The following is a 16,144-nucleotide window of genomic DNA, read 5'->3' on the forward strand; positions in this document are numbered from 1 at the left end:
CGGGCAAATCATCTTCTCTGATGTGATCATTCTCTGCAACTTAAACTGAGACTCTCAGATCACTTCGTGTCAGCCAACAAAGCAGCAGCAGCTGAAGATGACCAACTTCCTCATGTGTCACAGGGTGATCAGACGTTGCAACAAAAGACATGCAGGTGGTAGAGAGAAGAGAAAAAGCTTACAGCACCTGGTATTCCCAAGCAGTCTCCCATCCAAGTACTAAGGAGGCTCAACCCTGCTTGGCTTACGAGATCAGGCATGTTCAGGGTGGTGTGGCCGTAAGCAACAATGTGTCTGACAAATGTGCATTATATAAGTACAGGAATCATACGGTTCCTCTATGTAACCAGATAATTGCTGAGAAAGGCTGATCTGTAGTGGGCACATCTTCTTCCCTGACGTGATAATTTTCTCCAGCTGAACATGAGACTCTCAGATCACTTCGTGTCTGCCAACAAAGCAGCAGAAGCTGAAGATGACCAACTTCCTCATGTGTCACAGGGTGATCAGACGTTGCAACAAAAGACATGCAGGTGGTAGAGAGAAGAGAAAAAGCTTAAGGTACCTGGTATTCCCAAGCGGTCTCCCATTCAAGTACTAACCAGGCCCAACCGTGCTTGGCTTCCGAGATCAGACGAGGTCGGGCTTATTCAGGGTGGTGTGGCCGTAAGCAAAAATATCGGTGACAATTGTGCATTATATAGGTACTGGAATCATACACTTCCTCTGTGTAACCAGATAATTGCCGAAAAAGGCTGACTTGTAGTGGGTTCATCTTCCTCCTTGATGTGATTATTCTCTTCAGCTGAAACTGAGACTCTCAGATCACTTCGTGTCTGCCAACAAAGCAGCAGAAAATGAAGATGACCAACTTCCTCATGTGTCACAGGGTGATCAGACGTTGCAACAAAAGACATGCAGGTGGTAGAGAGAAGAGAAAAAGCTTAAGGCACCTGGTATTCCCAAGCAGTCTCCCATTCAAGTACTAACCAGGCCCAACCCTGCTTGGCTTCCGAGATCAGACGAGGTTGGGCTTATTCAGGGTGGTGTGGCCATAAGCAACAATATTGGTGAAAAATGTGCATTATATAGGTACTGGAATCATACACTTCCTCTGTATAACCAGATAATTGCCGAAAAAGGCTGACTTGTAGTGGGTTCATCTTCCTCCTTGATGTGATTATTCTCTGCAGCTGAAACTGAGACTCTCAGATCACCTCGTGTCTATCAACAAAGCAGCAGCAGCTGAAGATGACTAACTTCTTCACGTGTCACAGGGTGATCAGACGTTGCAACAAAAGACATGCAGGTGGTAGAGAGAAGAGAAAAAGATTACAGCGCCTGGTATTCCCAAGCTGTGTCCCATCCAAGTACTAACCAGGTACAACCCTGCTTGGCGTCCGAGATCAGATGAGGTCGGGCTTATTCAGGGTGGTGTGGCCGTAAGCAACAATGTCTCTGACAAATGTGCATTATATAGGTACTGGAATCATACGGTTCCTCTATGCAACCAGATAATTGCCGAGAAAGGCTGATGTGTAGCGGGCAAATCATCTTCTCTGATGTGATCATTCTCTGCAACTTAAACTGAGACTCTCAGATCACTTCGTGTCAGCCAACAAAGCAGCAGCAGCTGAAGATGACCAACTTCCTCATGTGTCACAGGGTGATCAGACGTTGCAACAAAAGACATGCAGGTGGTAGAGAGAAGAGAAAAAGCTTACAGCACCTGGTATTCCCAAGCAGTCTCCCATCCAAGTACTAAGGAGGCTCAACCCTGCTTGGCTTACGAGATCAGGCATGTTCAGGGTGGTGTGGCCGTAAGCAACAATGTGTCTGACAAATGTGCATTATATAAGTACAGGAATCATACGGTTCCTCTATGTAACCAGATAATTGCTGAGAAAGGCTGATCTGTAGTGGGCACATCTTCTTCCCTGACGTGATAATTTTCTCCAGCTGAACATGAGACTCTCAGATCACTTCGTGTCTGCCAACAAAGCAGCAGAAGCTGAAGATGACCATCTTCCTCATGTGTCACAGGGTGATCAGACGTTGCAACAAAAGACATGCAGGTGGTAGAGAGAAGAGAAAAAGCTTAAGGTACCTGGTATTCCCAAGCGGTCTCCCATTCAAGTACTAACCAGGCCCAACCGTGCTTGGCTTCCGAGATCAGACGAGGTCGGGCTTATTCAGGGTGGTGTGGCCGTAAGCAAAAATATTGGTGACAATTGTGCATTATATAGGTACTGGAATCATACACTTCCTCTGTATAACCAGATAATTGCCGAAAAAGGCTGACTTGTAGTGGGTTCATCTTCCTCCTTGATGTGATTATTCTCTGCAGCTGAAACTGAGACTCTCAGATCACCTCGTGTCTATCAACAAAGCAGCAGCAGCTGAAGATGACTAACTTCTTCACGTGTCACAGGGTGATCAGACGTTGCAACAAAAGACATGCAGGTGGTAGAGAGAAGAGAAAAAGCTTACAGCACCTGGTATTCCCAAGCTGTCTCCCATCCAAGTACTAACCAGGTACAACCCTGCTTGGCGTCCGAGATCAGACGAGGTCGGGCTTATTCAGGGTGGTGTGGCCGTAAGCAACAATGTCTCTGACAAATGTGCATTATATAGGTACTGGAATCATACGGTTCCTCTATGCAACCAGATAATTGCCGAGAAAGGCTGATGTGTAGCGGGCAAATCATCTTCTCTGATGTGATCATTCTCTGCAACTTAAACTGAGACTCTCAGATCACTTCGTGTCAGCCAACAAAGCAGCAGCAGCTGAAGATGACCAACTTCCTCATGTGTCACAGGGTGATCAGACGTTGCAACAAAAGACATGCAGGTGGTAGAGAGAAGAGAAAAAGCTTACAGCACCTGGTATTCCCAAGCAGTCTCCCATCCAAGTACTAAGGAGGCTCAACCCTGCTTGGCTTACGAGATCAGGCATGTTCAGGGTGGTGTGGCCGTAAGCAACAATGTGTCTGACAAATGTGCATTATATAAGTACAGGAATCATACGGTTCCTCTATGTAACCAGATAATTGCTGAGAAAGGCTGATCTGTAGTGGGCACATCTTCTTCCCTGACGTGATAATTTTCTCCAGCTGAACATGAGACTCTCAGATCACTTCGTGTCTGCCAACAAAGCAGCAGAAGCTGAAGATGACCATCTTCCTCATGTGTCACAGGGTGATCAGACGTTGCAACAAAAGACATGCAGGTGGTAGAGAGAAGAGAAAAAGCTTAAGGTACCTGGTATTCCCAAGCGGTCTCCCATTCAAGTACTAACCAGGCCCAACCGTGCTTGGCTTCCGAGATCAGACGAGGTCGGGCTTATTCAGGGTGGTGTGGCCGTAAGCAAAAATATCGGTGACAATTGTGCATTATATAGGTACTGGAATCATACACTTCCTCTGTATAACCAGATAATTGCCGAAAAAGGCTGACTTGTAGTGGGTTCATCTTCCTGCTTGATGTGATTATTCTCTGCAGCTGAAACTGAGACTCTCAGATCACCTCGTGTCTATCAACAAAGCAGCAGCAGCTGAAGATGACTAACTTCTTCACGTGTCACAGGGTGATCAGACGTTGCAACAAAAGACATGCAGGTGGTAGAGAGAAGAGAAAAAGCTTACAGCACCTGGTATTCCCAAGCTGTCTCCCATCCAAGTACTAACCAGGTACAACCCTGCTTGGCGTCCGAGATCAGACGAGGTCGGGCTTATTCAGGGTGGTGTGGCCGTAAGCAACAATGTCTCTGACAAATGTGCATTATATAGGTACTGGAATCATACGGTTCCTCTATGCAACCAGATAATTGCCGAGAAAGGCTGATGTGTAGCGGGCAAATCATCTTCTCTGATGTGATCATTCTCTGCAACTTAAACTGAGACTCTCAGATCACTTCGTGTCAGCCAACAAAGCAGCAGCAGCTGAAGATGACCAACTTCCTCATGTGTCACAGGGTGATCAGACGTTGCAACAAAAGACATGCAGGTGGTAGAGAGAAGAGAAAAAGCTTACAGCACCTGGTATTCCCAAGCAGTCTCCCATCCAAGTACTAAGGAGGCTCAACCCTGCTTGGCTTACGAGATCAGGCATGTTCAGGGTGGTGTGGCCGTAAGCAACAATGTGTCTGACAAATGTGCATTATATAAGTACAGGAATCATACGGTTCCTCTATGTAACCAGATAATTGCTGAGAAAGGCTGATCTGTAGTGGGCACATCTTCTTCCCTGACGTGATAATTTTCTCCAGCTGAACATGAGACTCTCAGATCACTTCGTGTCTGCCAACAAAGCAGCAGAAGCTGAAGATGACCAACTTCCTCATGTGTCACAGGGTGATCAGACGTTGCAACAAAAGACATGCAGGTGGTAGAGAGAAGAGAAAAAGCTTAAGGTACCTGGTATTCCCAAGCGGTCTCCCATTCAAGTACTAACCAGTCCCAACCGTGCTTGGCTTCCGAGATCAGACGAGGTCGGGCTTATTCAGGGTGGTGTGGCCGTAAGCAAAAATATCGGTGACAATTGTGCATTATATAGGTACTGGAATCATACACTTCCTCTGTGTAACCAGATAATTGCCGAAAAAGGCTGACTTGTAGTGGGTTCATCTTCCTCCTTGATGTGATTATTCTCTTCAGCTGAAACTGAGACTCTCAGATCACTTCGTGTCTGCCAACAAAGCAGCAGAAAATGAAGATGACCAACTTCCTCATGTGTCACAGGGTGATCAGACGTTGCAACAAAAGACATGCAGGTGGTAGAGAGAAGAGAAAAAGCTTAAGGCACCTGGTATTCCCAAGCAGTCTCCCATTCAAGTACTAACCAGGCCCAACCCTGCTTGGCTTCCGAGATCAGACGAGGTTGGGCTTATTCAGGGTGGTGTGGCCATAAGCAACAATTTTGGTGACAAATGTGCATTATATAGGTACTGGAATCATACACTTCCTCTGTATAACCAGATAATTGCCGAAAAAGGCTGACTTGTAGTGGGTTCATCTTCCTCCTTGATGTGATTATTCTCTGCAGCTGAAACTGAGACTCTCAGATCACCTCGTGTCTATCAACAAAGCAGCAGCAGCTGAAGATGACTAACTTCTTCACGTGTCACAGGGTGATCAGACGTTGCAACAAAAGACATGCAGGTGGTAGAGAGAAGAGAGAAAGCTTACAGCACCTGGTATTCCCAAGCTGTTTCCTATCCAAGTACTAACCAGGTACAACCCTGCTTGGCGTCCGAGATCAGACGAGGTCGGGCTTATTCAGGGTGGTGTGGCCGTAAGCAACAATGTCTCTGACAAATGTGCATTATATAGGTACTGGAATCATACGGTTCCTCTATGCAACCAGATAATTGCAGAGAAAGGCTGATGTGTAGCGGGCAAATCATCTTCTTCCCTGACGTGATAATTTTCTCCAGCTGAACATGAGACTCTCAGATCACTTCGTGTCTGCCAACAAAGCAGCAGAAGCTGAAGATGACCAACTTCCTCATGTGTCACAGGGTGATCAGACGTTGCAACAAAAGACATGCAGGTGGTAGAGAGAAGAGAAAAAGCTTAAGGTACCTGGTATTCCCAAGCGGTCTCCCATTCAAGTACTAACCAGGCCCAACCGTGCTTGGCTTCTGAGATCAGACGAGGTCGGGCTTATTCAGGGTGGTGTGGCCGTAAGCAACAATATCGGTGACAAATGTGCATTATATAGGTACTGGAATCATACACTTCCTCTGTATAACCAGATAATTGCCGTAAAAGGCTGACTTGTAGTGGATTCATCTTCCTCCTTGATGTGATTATTCTCTGGAGCTGAAACTGAGACTCTCAGATCACCTTGTGTCTATCAACAAAGCAGCAGCAGCTGAAGATGACCAACTTCTTCACGTGTCACAGGGTGATCAGACGTTGCAACAAAAGACATGCAGGTGGTAGAGAGAAGAGAAAAAGCTTACAGCACCTGGTATTCCCAAGCTGTCTCCCATCCAAGTACTAACCAGGTACAACCCTGCTTGGCGTCCGAGATCAGACGAGGTCGGGCTTATTCAGGGTGGTGTGGCCGTAAGCAACAATGTCTCTGACAAATGTGCATTATATAGGTACTGGAATCATACGGTTCCTCTATGCAACCAGATAATTGCCGAGAAAGGCTGATGTGTAGCGGGCAAATCATCTTCTCTGATGTGATCATTCTCTGCAACTTAAACTGAGACTCTCAGATCACTTCGTGTCAGCCAACAAAGCAGCAGCAGCTGAAGATGACCAACTTCCTCATGTGTCACAGGGTGATCAGACGTTGCAACAAAAGACATGCAGGTGGTAGAGAGAAGAGAAAAAGCTTACAGCACCTGGTATTCCCAAGCAGTCTCCCATCCAAGTACTAAGGAGGCTCAACCCTGCTTGGCTTACGAGATCAGGCATGTTCAGGGTGGTGTGGCCGTAAGCAACAATGTGTCTGACAAATGTGCATTATATAAGTACAGGAATCATACGGTTCCTCTATGTAACCAGATAATTGCTGAGAAAGGCTGATCTGTAGTGGGCACATCTTCTTCCCTGACGTGATAATTTTCTCCAGCTGAACATGAGACTCTCAGATCACTTCGTGTCTGCCAACAAAGCAGCAGAAGCTGAAGATGACCAACTTCCTCATGTGTCACAGGGTGATCAGACGTTGCAACAAAAGACATGCAGGTGGTAGAGAGAAGAGAAAAAGCTTAAGGTACCTGGTATTCCCAAGTGGTCTCCCATTCAAGTACTAACCAGGCCCAACCGTGCTTGGCTTCCGAGATCAGACGAGGTCGGGCTTATTCAGGGTGGTGTGGCCGTAAGCAAAAATATCGGTGACAATTGTGCATTATATAGGTACTGGAATCATACACTTCCTCTGTGTAACCAGATAATTGCCGAAAAAGGCTGACTTGTAGTGGGTTCATCTTCCTCCTTGATGTGATTATTCTCTTCAGCTGAAACTGAGACTCTCAGATCACTTCGTGTCTGCCAACAAAGCAGCAGAAAATGAAGATGACCAACTTCCTCATGTGTCACAGGGTGATCAGACGTTGCAACAAAAGACATGCAGGTGGTAGAGAGAAGAGAAAAAGCTTAAGGCACCTGGTATTCCCAAGCAGTCTCCCATTCAAGTACTAACCAGGCCCAACCCTGCTTGGCTTCCGAGATCAGACGAGGTTGGGCTTATTCAGGGTGGTGTGGCCATAAGCAACAATTTTGGTGACAAATGTGCATTATATAGGTACTGGAATCATACACTTCCTCTGTATAACCAGATAATTGCCGAAAAAGGCTGACTTGTAGTGGGTTCATCTTCCTCCTTGATGTGATTATTCTCTGCAGCTGAAACTGAGACTCTCAGATCACCTCGTGTCTATCAACAAAGCAGCAGCAGCTGAAGATGACTAACTTCTTCACGTGTCACAGGGTGATCAGACGTTGCAACAAAAGACATGCAGGTGGTAGAGAGAAGAGAGAAAGCTTACAGCACCTGGTATTCCCAAGCTGTCTCCTATCCAAGTACTAACCAGGTACAACCCTGCTTGGCGTCCGAGATCAGACGAGGTCGGGCTTATTCAGGGTGGTGTGGCCGTAAGCAACAATGTCTCTGACAAATGTGCATTATATAGGTACTGGAATCATACGGTTCCTCTATGCAACCAGATAATTGCAGAGAAAGGCTGATGTGTAGCGGGCAAATCATCTTCTTCCCTGACGTGATAATTTTCTCCAGCTGAACATGAGACTCTCAGATCACTTCGTGTCTGCCAACAAAGCAGCAGAAGCTGAAGATGACCAACTTCCTCATGTGTCACAGGGTGATCAGACGTTGCAACAAAAGACATGCAGGTGGTAGAGAGAAGAGAAAAAGCTTAAGGTACCTGGTATTCCCAAGCGGTCTCCCATTCAAGTACTAACCAGGCCCAACCGTGCTTGGCTTCTGAGATCAGACGAGGTCGGGCTTATTCAGGGTGGTGTGGCCGTAAGCAACAATATCGGTGACAAATGTGCATTATATAGGTACTGGAATCATACACTTCCTCTGTATAACCAGATAATTGCCGTAAAAGGCTGACTTGTAGTGGATTCATCTTCCTCCTTGATGTGATTATTCTCTGGAGCTGAAACTGAGACTCTCAGATCACCTTGTGTCTATCAACAAAGCAGCAGCAGCTGAAGATGACCAACTTCTTCACGTGTCACAGGGTGATCAGACGTTGCAACAAAAGACATGCAGGTGGTAGAGAGAAGAGAAAAAGCTTAAGGTACCTGGTATTCCCAAGCAGTCTCCCATTCAAGTACTAACCAGGCCCAACCCTGCTTGGCTTCCGAGATCAGACGAGGTTGGGCTTATTCAGGGTGGTGTGGCCATAAGCAACAATTTTGGTGACAAATGTGCATTATATAGGTACTGGAATCATACACTTCCTCTGTATAACCAGATAATTGCCGAAAAAGGCTGACTTGTAGTGGGTTCATCTTCCTCCTTGATGTGATTATTCTCTGCAGCTGAAACTGAGACTCTCAGATCACCTCGTGTCTATCAACAAAGCAGCAGCAGCTGAAGATGACTAACTTCTTCACGTGTCACAGGGTGATCAGACGTTGCAACAAAAGACATGCAGGTGGTAGAGAGAAGAGAGAAAGCTTACAGCACCTGGTATTCCCAAGCTGTCTCCTATCCAAGTACTAACCAGGTACAACCCTGCTTGGCGTCCGAGATCAGACGAGGTCGGGCTTATTCAGGGTGGTGTGGCCGTAAGCAACAATGTCTCTGACAAATGTGCATTATATAGGTACTGGAATCATACGGTTCCTCTATGCAACCAGATAATTGCAGAGAAAGGCTGATGTGTAGCGGGCAAATCATCTTCTTCCCTGACGTGATAATTTTCTCCAGCTGAACATGAGACTCTCAGATCACTTCGTGTCTGCCAACAAAGCAGCAGAAGCTGAAGATGACCAACTTCCTCATGTGTCACAGGGTGATCAGACGTTGCAACAAAAGACATGCAGGTGGTAGAGAGAAGAGAAAAAGCTTAAGGTACCTGGTATTCCCAAGCGGTCTCCCATTCAAGTACTAACCAGGCCCAACCGTGCTTGGCTTCTGAGATCAGACGAGGTCGGGCTTATTCAGGGTGGTGTGGCCGTAAGCAACAATATCGGTGACAAATGTGCATTATATAGGTACTGGAATCATACACTTCCTCTGTATAACCAGATAATTGCCGTAAAAGGCTGACTTGTAGTGGATTCATCTTCCTCCTTGATGTGATTATTCTCTGGAGCTGAAACTGAGACTCTCAGATCACCTTGTGTCTATCAACAAAGCAGCAGCAGCTGAAGATGACCAACTTCTTCACGTGTCACAGGGTGATCAGACGTTGCAACAAAAGACATGCAGGTGGTAGAGAGAAGAGAAAAAGCTTACAGCACCTGGTATTCCCACGCTGTCTCCCATCCAAGTACTAACCAGGTACAACCCTGCTTGGCGTCCGAGATCAGACGAGGTCGGGCTTATTCAGGGTGGTGTGGCCGTAAGCAACAATGTCTCTGACAAATGTGCATTATATAGGTACTGGAATCATACGGTTCCTCTATGCAACCAGATAATTGCCGAGAAAGGCTGATGTGTAGCGGGCAAATCATCTTCTCTGATGTGATCATTCTCTGCAACTTAAACTGAGACTCTCAGATCACTTCGTGTCAGCCAACAAAGCAGCAGCAGCTGAAGATGACCAACTTCCTCATGTGTCACAGGGTGATCAGACGTTGCAACAAAAGACATGCAGGTGGTAGAGAGAAGAGAAAAAGCTTACAGCACCTGGTATTCCCAAGCAGTCTCCCATCCAAGTACTAAGGAGGCTCAACCCTGCTTGGCTTACGAGATCAGGCATGTTCAGGGTGGTGTGGCCGTAAGCAACAATGTGTCTGACAAATGTGCATTATATAAGTACAGGAATCATACGGTTCCTCTATGTAACCAGATAATTGCCGAGAAAGGCTGATGTGTAGCGGGCAAATCATCTTCTCTGATGTGATCATTCTCTGCAACTTAAACTGAGACTCTCAGATCACTTCGTGTCTGCCAACAAAGCAGCAGAAGCTGAAGATGACCAACTTCCTCATGTGTCACAGGGTGATCAGACGTTGCAACAAAAGACATGCAGGTGGTAGAGAGAAGAGAAAAAGCTTAAGGTACCTGGTATTCCCAAGTGGTCTCCCATTCAAGTACTAACCAGGCCCAACCGTGCTTGGCTTCCGAGATCAGACGAGGTCGGGCTTATTCAGGGTGGTGTGGCCGTAAGCAAAAATATCGGTGACAATTGTGCATTATATAGGTACTGGAATCATACACTTCCTCTGTATAACCAGATAATTGCCGAAAAAGGCTGACTTGTAGTGGGTTCATCTTCCTCCTTGATGTGATTATTCTCTGCAGCTGAAACTGAGACTCTCAGATCACCTCGTGTCTATCAACAAAGCAGCAGCAGCTGAAGATGACTAACTTCTTCACGTGTCACAGGGTGATCAGACGTTGCAACAAAAGACATGCAGGTGGTAGAGAGAAGAGAGAAAGCTTACAGCACCTGGTATTCCCAAGCTGTCTCCTATCCAAGTACTAACCAGGTACAACCCTGCTTGGCGTCCGAGATCAGACGAGGTCGGGCTTATTCAGGGTGGTGTGGCCGTAAGCAACAATGTCTCTGACAAATGTGCATTATATAGGTACTGGAATCATACGGTTCCTCTATGCAACCAGATAATTGCAGAGAAAGGCTGATGTGTAGCGGGCAAATCATCTTCTTCCCTGACGTGATAATTTTCTCCAGCTGAACATGAGACTCTCAGATCACTTCGTGTCTGCCAACAAAGCAGCAGAAGCTGAAGATGACCAACTTCCTCATGTGTCACAGGGTGATCAGACGTTGCAACAAAAGACATGCAGGTGGTAGAGAGAAGAGAAAAAGCTTAAGGTACCTGGTATTCCCAAGCGGTCTCCCATTCAAGTACTAACCAGGCCCAACCGTGCTTGGCTTCTGAGATCAGACGAGGTCGGGCTTATTCAGGGTGGTGTGGCCGTAAGCAACAATATCGGTGACAAATGTGCATTATATAGGTACTGGAATCATACACTTCCTCTGTATAACCAGATAATTGCCGTAAAAGGCTGACTTGTAGTGGATTCATCTTCCTCCTTGATGTGATTATTCTCTGGAGCTGAAACTGAGACTCTCAGATCACCTTGTGTCTATCAACAAAGCAGCAGCAGCTGAAGATGACCAACTTCTTCACGTGTCACAGGGTGATCAGACGTTGCAACAAAAGACATGCAGGTGGTAGAGAGAAGAGAAAAAGCTTACAGCACCTGGTATTCCCAAGCTGACTCCTATCCAAGTACTAACCAGGTACAACCCTGCTTGGCGTCCGAGATCAGACGAGGTCGGGCTTATTCAGGGTGGTGTGGCCGTAAGCAACAATGTCTCTGACAAATGTGCATTATATAGGTACTGGAATCATACGGTTCCTCTATGCAACCAGATAATTGCCGAGAAAGGCTGATGTGTAGCGGACAAATCATCTTCTCTGATGTGATCATTCTCTGCAACTGAAACTGAGACTCTCAGATCACCTCGTGTCTATCAACAAAGCAGCAGCAGCTGAAGATGACCAACTTCTTCACGTGTCACAGGGTGATCAGACGTTGCAACAAAAGACATGCAGGTGGTAGAGAGAAGAGAAAAAGCTTACAGCACCTGGTATTCCCAAGCTGTCTCCTATCCAAGTACTAACCAGGTACAACCCTGCTTGGCGTCCGAGATCAGACGAGGTCGGGCTTATTCAGGGTGGTGTGGCCGTAAGCAACAATGTCTCTGACAAATGTGCATTATATAGGTACTGGAATCATACGGTTCCTCTATGCAACCAGATAATTGCCGAGAAAGGCTGATGTGTAGCGGGCAAATCATCTTCTTCCCTGACGTGATAATTTTCTCCAGCTGAACATGAGACTCTCAGATCACTTCGTGTCTGCCAACAAAGAAGCAGAAGCTGAAGATGACCAACTTCCTCATGTGTCACAGGGTGATCAGACGTTGCAACAAAAGACATGCAGGTGGTAGAGAGAAGAGAAAAAGCTTAAGGTACCTGGTATTCCCAAGCGGTCTCCCATTCAAGTACTAACCAGGCCCAACCGTGCTTGGCTTCCGAGATCAGACGAGGTCGGGCTTATTCAGGGTGGTGTGGCCGTAAGCAACAATATCGGTGACAAATGTGCATTATATAGGTACTGGAATCATACACTTCCTCTGTATAACCAGATAATTGCCGAAAAAGGCTGACTTGTAGTGGGTTCATCTTCCTCCTTGATGTGATTATTCTCTGGAGCTGAAACTGAGACTCTCAGATCACCTCGTGTCTATCAACAAAGCAGCAGCAGCTGAAGATGACCAACTTCTTCACGTGTCACAGGGTGATCAGACGTTGCAACAAAAGACATGCAGGTGGTAGAGAGAAGAGAAAAAGCTTACAGCACCTGGTATTCCCAAGCTGTCTCCCATCCAAGTACTAACCAGGTACAACCCTGCTTGGCGTCCGAGATTAGACGAGGTCGGGCTTATTCAGGGTGGTGTGGCCGTAAGCAACAATGTCTCTGACAAATGTGCATTATATAGGTACTGGAATCATACGGTTCCTCTATGCAACCAGATAATTGCCGAGAAAGGCTGATGTGTAGCGGGCAAATAATCTTCTCTGATGTGATCATTATCTGCAACTGAAACTGAGACTCTCAGATCACTTCGTGTCAGCCAACAAAGCAGCAGCAGCTGAAGATGACCAACTTCTTCACGTGTCACAGGGTGATCAGACGTTGCAACAAAAGACATGCAGGTGGTAGAGAGAAGAGAAAAAGCTTACAGCACCTGGTATTCCCAAGCTGTCTCCCATCCAAGTACTAACCAGGTACAACCCTGCTTGGCGTCCGAGATCAGACGAGGTCGGGCTTATTCAGGGTGGTGTGGCCGTAAGCAAAAATGTCTCTGACAAATGTGCATTATATAGGTACTGGAATCATACGGTTCCTCTATGCAACCAGATAATCATCTTCTCTGATGTGATCATTATCTGCAACTGAAACTGAGACTCTCAGATCACTTCGTGTCAGCCAACAAAGCAGCAGCAGCTGAAGATGACCAACTTCCTCATGTGTCACAGGGTGATCAGAAGTTGCAACAAAAGACATGCAGGTGGTAGAGAGAAGAGAAGAAGCTTACAGCACCTGGTATTCCCAAGCAGTCTCCCATTCAAGTACTAACCAGGCCCAACCGTGCTTGGCTTCTGAGATCAGACGAGGTCGGGCTTATTCAGGGTGGTGTGGCCGTAAGCAACAATATCGGTGACAAATGTGCATTATATAGGTACTGGAATCATACACTTCCTCTGTATAACCAGATAATTGCCGTAAAAGGCTGACTTGTAGTGGATTCATCTTCCTCCTTGATGTGATTATTCTCTGGAGCTGAAACTGAGACTCTCAGATCACCTTGTGTCTATCAACAAAGCAGCAGCAGCTGCAGATGACCAACTTCTTCACGTGTCACAGGGTGATCAGACGTTGCAACAAAAGACATGCAGGTGGTAGAGAGAAGAGAAAAAGCTTACAGCACCTGGTATTCCCAAGCTGACTCCTATCCAAGTACTAACCAGGTACAACCCTGCTTGGCGTCCGAGATCAGACGAGGTCGGGCTTATTCAGGGTGGTGTGGCCGTAAGCAACAATGTCTCTGACAAATGTGCATTATATAGGTACTGGAATCATACGGTTCCTCTATGCAACCAGATAATTGCCGAGAAAGGCTGATGTGTAGCGGACAAATCATCTTCTCTGATGTGATCATTCTCTGCAACTGAAACTGAGACTCTCAGATCACCTCGTGTCTATCAACAAAGCAGCAGCAGCTGAAGATGACCAACTTCTTCACGTGTCACAGGGTGATCAGACGTTGCAACAAAAGACATGCAGGTGGTAGAGAGAAGAGAAAAAGCTTACAGCACCTGGTATTCCCAAGCTGTCTCCTATCCAAGTACTAACCAGGTACAACCCTGCTTGGCGTCCGAGATCAGACGAGGTCGGGCTTATTCAGGGTGGTGTGGCCGTAAGCAACAATGTCTCTGACAAATGTGCATTATATAGGTACTGGAATCATACGGTTCCTCTATGCAACCAGATAATTGCCGAGAAAGGCTGATGTGTAGCGGGCAAATCATCTTCTTCCCTGACGTGATAATTTTCTCCAGCTGAACATGAGACTCTCAGATCACTTCGTGTCTGCCAACAAAGAAGCAGAAGCTGAAGATGACCAACTTCCTCATGTGTCACAGGGTGATCAGACGTTGCAACAAAAGACATGCAGGTGGTAGAGAGAAGAGAAAAAGCTTAAGGTACCTGGTATTCCCAAGCGGTCTCCCATTCAAGTACTAACCAGGCCCAACCGTGCTTGGCTTCCGAGATCAGACGAGGTCGGGCTTATTCAGGGTGGTGTGGCCGTAAGCAACAATATCGGTGACAAATGTGCATTATATAGGTACTGGAATCATACACTTCCTCTGTATAACCAGATAATTGCCGAAAAAGGCTGACTTGTAGTGGGTTCATCTTCCTCCTTGATGTGATTATTCTCTGGAGCTGAAACTGAGACTCTCAGATCACCTCGTGTCTATCAACAAAGCAGCAGCAGCTGAAGATGACCAACTTCTTCACGTGTCACAGGGTGATCAGACGTTGCAACAAAAGACATGCAGGTGGTAGAGAGAAGAGAAAAAGCTTACAGCACCTGGTATTCCCAAGCTGTCTCCCATCCAAGTACTAACCAGGTACAACCCTGCTTGGCGTCCGAGATTAGACGAGGTCGGGCTTATTCAGGGTGGTGTGGCCGTAAGCAACAATGTCTCTGACAAATGTGCATTATATAGGTACTGGAATCATACGGTTCCTCTATGCAACCAGATAATTGCCGAGAAAGGCTGATGTGTAGCGGGCAAATCATCTTCTCTGATGTGATCATTATCTGCAACTGAAACTGAGACTCTCAGATCACTTCGTGTCAGCCAACAAAGCAGCAGCAGCTGAAGATGACCAACTTCTTCACGTGTCACAGGGTGATCAGACGTTGCAACAAAAGACATGCAGGTGGTAGAGAGAAGAGAAAAAGCTTACAGCACCTGGTATTCCCAAGCTGTCTCCCATCCAAGTACTAACCAGGTACAACCCTGCTTGGCGTCCGAGATCAGACAAGGTCGGGCTTATTCAGGGTGGTGTGGCCGTAAGCAAAAATGTCTCTGACAAATGTGCATTATATAGGTACTGGAATCATACGGTTCCTCTATGCAACCAGATAATCATCTTCTCTGATGTGATCATTATCTGCAACTGAAACTGAGACTCTCAGATCACTTCGTGTCAGCCAACAAAGCAGCAGCAGCTGAAGATGACCAACTTCCTCATGTGTCACAGGGTGATCAGAAGTTGCAACAAAAGACATGCAGGTGGTAGAGAGAAGAGAAGAAGCTTACAGCACCTGGTATTCCCAAGCAGTCTCCCATCCAAGTACTAAGGAGGCCCAACCCTGCTTGGCTTCCGAGATCAGACGAGGTTGGGCTTATTCAGGGTGGTGTGGCCGTAAGCAACAATATCGGTGACAAATGTGCATTATATAGGTACTGGAATCATACACTTCCTCTGTATAACCAGATAATTGCCGAAAAAGGCTGACTTATAGTGGGTTCATCTTCCTCCTTGATGTGATTATTCTCTGGAGCTGAAACTGAGACTCTCAGATCACCTCGTGTCTATCAACAAAGCAGCAGCAGCTGAAGATGACCAGCTTCTTCACGTGTCACAGGGTGATCAGACGTTGCAACAAAAGACATGCAGGTGGTAGAGAGAAGAGAAAAAGCTTACAGCACCTGGTATTCCCAAGCAGTCTCCCATCAAGTACTAAGCAGGCCTAAACCTGCTTGGCTTCCGAGATCAGATGAGGTCGGGCTTATTCAGGGTGGTTTGGCCGTAATCGACAATGTCTGTGACAAATGTGCATTATATAGGTACTGGAATCATACGG

The 16,144-nt window shown here is 46.5% G+C and overlaps 36 pseudogenes; all 36 read right to left on the bottom strand.

The window, feature by feature from the left end:
* Positions 1-553: 553 nt before the first annotated feature.
* LOC140266978 (5S ribosomal RNA) lies at positions 554-672 on the bottom strand (annotated as a pseudogene).
* Positions 673-941: 269 nt separating this feature from the next.
* On the bottom strand, positions 942-1,060 carry LOC140275030 (5S ribosomal RNA; annotated as a pseudogene).
* Positions 1,061-1,329: 269 nt separating this feature from the next.
* Positions 1,330-1,448, bottom strand: LOC140293546 (5S ribosomal RNA; annotated as a pseudogene).
* A 647-nt stretch (positions 1,449-2,095) lies between these two features.
* LOC140266984 (5S ribosomal RNA) lies at positions 2,096-2,214 on the bottom strand (annotated as a pseudogene).
* Positions 2,215-2,483: 269 nt separating this feature from the next.
* LOC140290589 (5S ribosomal RNA) lies at positions 2,484-2,602 on the bottom strand (annotated as a pseudogene).
* A 647-nt stretch (positions 2,603-3,249) lies between these two features.
* Positions 3,250-3,368, bottom strand: LOC140266991 (5S ribosomal RNA; annotated as a pseudogene).
* Positions 3,369-3,637: 269 nt separating this feature from the next.
* Positions 3,638-3,756, bottom strand: LOC140290590 (5S ribosomal RNA; annotated as a pseudogene).
* Positions 3,757-4,403: 647 nt separating this feature from the next.
* Positions 4,404-4,522, bottom strand: LOC140291754 (5S ribosomal RNA; annotated as a pseudogene).
* A 269-nt stretch (positions 4,523-4,791) lies between these two features.
* LOC140275036 (5S ribosomal RNA) lies at positions 4,792-4,910 on the bottom strand (annotated as a pseudogene).
* Positions 4,911-5,179: 269 nt separating this feature from the next.
* On the bottom strand, positions 5,180-5,298 carry LOC140291799 (5S ribosomal RNA; annotated as a pseudogene).
* Positions 5,299-5,570: 272 nt separating this feature from the next.
* LOC140290265 (5S ribosomal RNA) lies at positions 5,571-5,689 on the bottom strand (annotated as a pseudogene).
* A 269-nt stretch (positions 5,690-5,958) lies between these two features.
* On the bottom strand, positions 5,959-6,077 carry LOC140290591 (5S ribosomal RNA; annotated as a pseudogene).
* A 647-nt stretch (positions 6,078-6,724) lies between these two features.
* On the bottom strand, positions 6,725-6,843 carry LOC140316932 (5S ribosomal RNA; annotated as a pseudogene).
* Positions 6,844-7,112: 269 nt separating this feature from the next.
* LOC140275042 (5S ribosomal RNA) lies at positions 7,113-7,231 on the bottom strand (annotated as a pseudogene).
* Positions 7,232-7,500: 269 nt separating this feature from the next.
* On the bottom strand, positions 7,501-7,619 carry LOC140290042 (5S ribosomal RNA; annotated as a pseudogene).
* A 272-nt stretch (positions 7,620-7,891) lies between these two features.
* Positions 7,892-8,010, bottom strand: LOC140290266 (5S ribosomal RNA; annotated as a pseudogene).
* A 269-nt stretch (positions 8,011-8,279) lies between these two features.
* Positions 8,280-8,398, bottom strand: LOC140289218 (5S ribosomal RNA; annotated as a pseudogene).
* A 269-nt stretch (positions 8,399-8,667) lies between these two features.
* On the bottom strand, positions 8,668-8,786 carry LOC140290043 (5S ribosomal RNA; annotated as a pseudogene).
* A 272-nt stretch (positions 8,787-9,058) lies between these two features.
* On the bottom strand, positions 9,059-9,177 carry LOC140290267 (5S ribosomal RNA; annotated as a pseudogene).
* Positions 9,178-9,446: 269 nt separating this feature from the next.
* On the bottom strand, positions 9,447-9,565 carry LOC140290296 (5S ribosomal RNA; annotated as a pseudogene).
* Positions 9,566-10,212: 647 nt separating this feature from the next.
* LOC140316943 (5S ribosomal RNA) lies at positions 10,213-10,331 on the bottom strand (annotated as a pseudogene).
* Positions 10,332-10,600: 269 nt separating this feature from the next.
* LOC140290044 (5S ribosomal RNA) lies at positions 10,601-10,719 on the bottom strand (annotated as a pseudogene).
* A 272-nt stretch (positions 10,720-10,991) lies between these two features.
* On the bottom strand, positions 10,992-11,110 carry LOC140290268 (5S ribosomal RNA; annotated as a pseudogene).
* Positions 11,111-11,379: 269 nt separating this feature from the next.
* LOC140292241 (5S ribosomal RNA) lies at positions 11,380-11,498 on the bottom strand (annotated as a pseudogene).
* Positions 11,499-11,767: 269 nt separating this feature from the next.
* Positions 11,768-11,886, bottom strand: LOC140290046 (5S ribosomal RNA; annotated as a pseudogene).
* Positions 11,887-12,158: 272 nt separating this feature from the next.
* LOC140266997 (5S ribosomal RNA) lies at positions 12,159-12,277 on the bottom strand (annotated as a pseudogene).
* Positions 12,278-12,546: 269 nt separating this feature from the next.
* On the bottom strand, positions 12,547-12,665 carry LOC140294783 (5S ribosomal RNA; annotated as a pseudogene).
* A 269-nt stretch (positions 12,666-12,934) lies between these two features.
* On the bottom strand, positions 12,935-13,053 carry LOC140290592 (5S ribosomal RNA; annotated as a pseudogene).
* Positions 13,054-13,290: 237 nt separating this feature from the next.
* Positions 13,291-13,409, bottom strand: LOC140268296 (5S ribosomal RNA; annotated as a pseudogene).
* A 269-nt stretch (positions 13,410-13,678) lies between these two features.
* Positions 13,679-13,797, bottom strand: LOC140292242 (5S ribosomal RNA; annotated as a pseudogene).
* A 269-nt stretch (positions 13,798-14,066) lies between these two features.
* On the bottom strand, positions 14,067-14,185 carry LOC140290047 (5S ribosomal RNA; annotated as a pseudogene).
* A 272-nt stretch (positions 14,186-14,457) lies between these two features.
* LOC140267004 (5S ribosomal RNA) lies at positions 14,458-14,576 on the bottom strand (annotated as a pseudogene).
* A 269-nt stretch (positions 14,577-14,845) lies between these two features.
* LOC140294784 (5S ribosomal RNA) lies at positions 14,846-14,964 on the bottom strand (annotated as a pseudogene).
* A 269-nt stretch (positions 14,965-15,233) lies between these two features.
* Positions 15,234-15,352, bottom strand: LOC140294214 (5S ribosomal RNA; annotated as a pseudogene).
* Positions 15,353-15,589: 237 nt separating this feature from the next.
* LOC140291699 (5S ribosomal RNA) lies at positions 15,590-15,708 on the bottom strand (annotated as a pseudogene).
* A 269-nt stretch (positions 15,709-15,977) lies between these two features.
* LOC140295730 (5S ribosomal RNA) lies at positions 15,978-16,095 on the bottom strand (annotated as a pseudogene).
* Positions 16,096-16,144: the final 49 nt, after the last annotated feature.

This window comes from Leuresthes tenuis, unplaced genomic scaffold, assembly GCF_036924035.1.
Source record: "Leuresthes tenuis unplaced genomic scaffold, fLeuTen1.0.hap1 SCAF_1, whole genome shotgun sequence".
Classification (NCBI taxonomy): domain Eukaryota; kingdom Metazoa; phylum Chordata; class Actinopteri; order Atheriniformes; family Atherinopsidae; genus Leuresthes; species Leuresthes tenuis.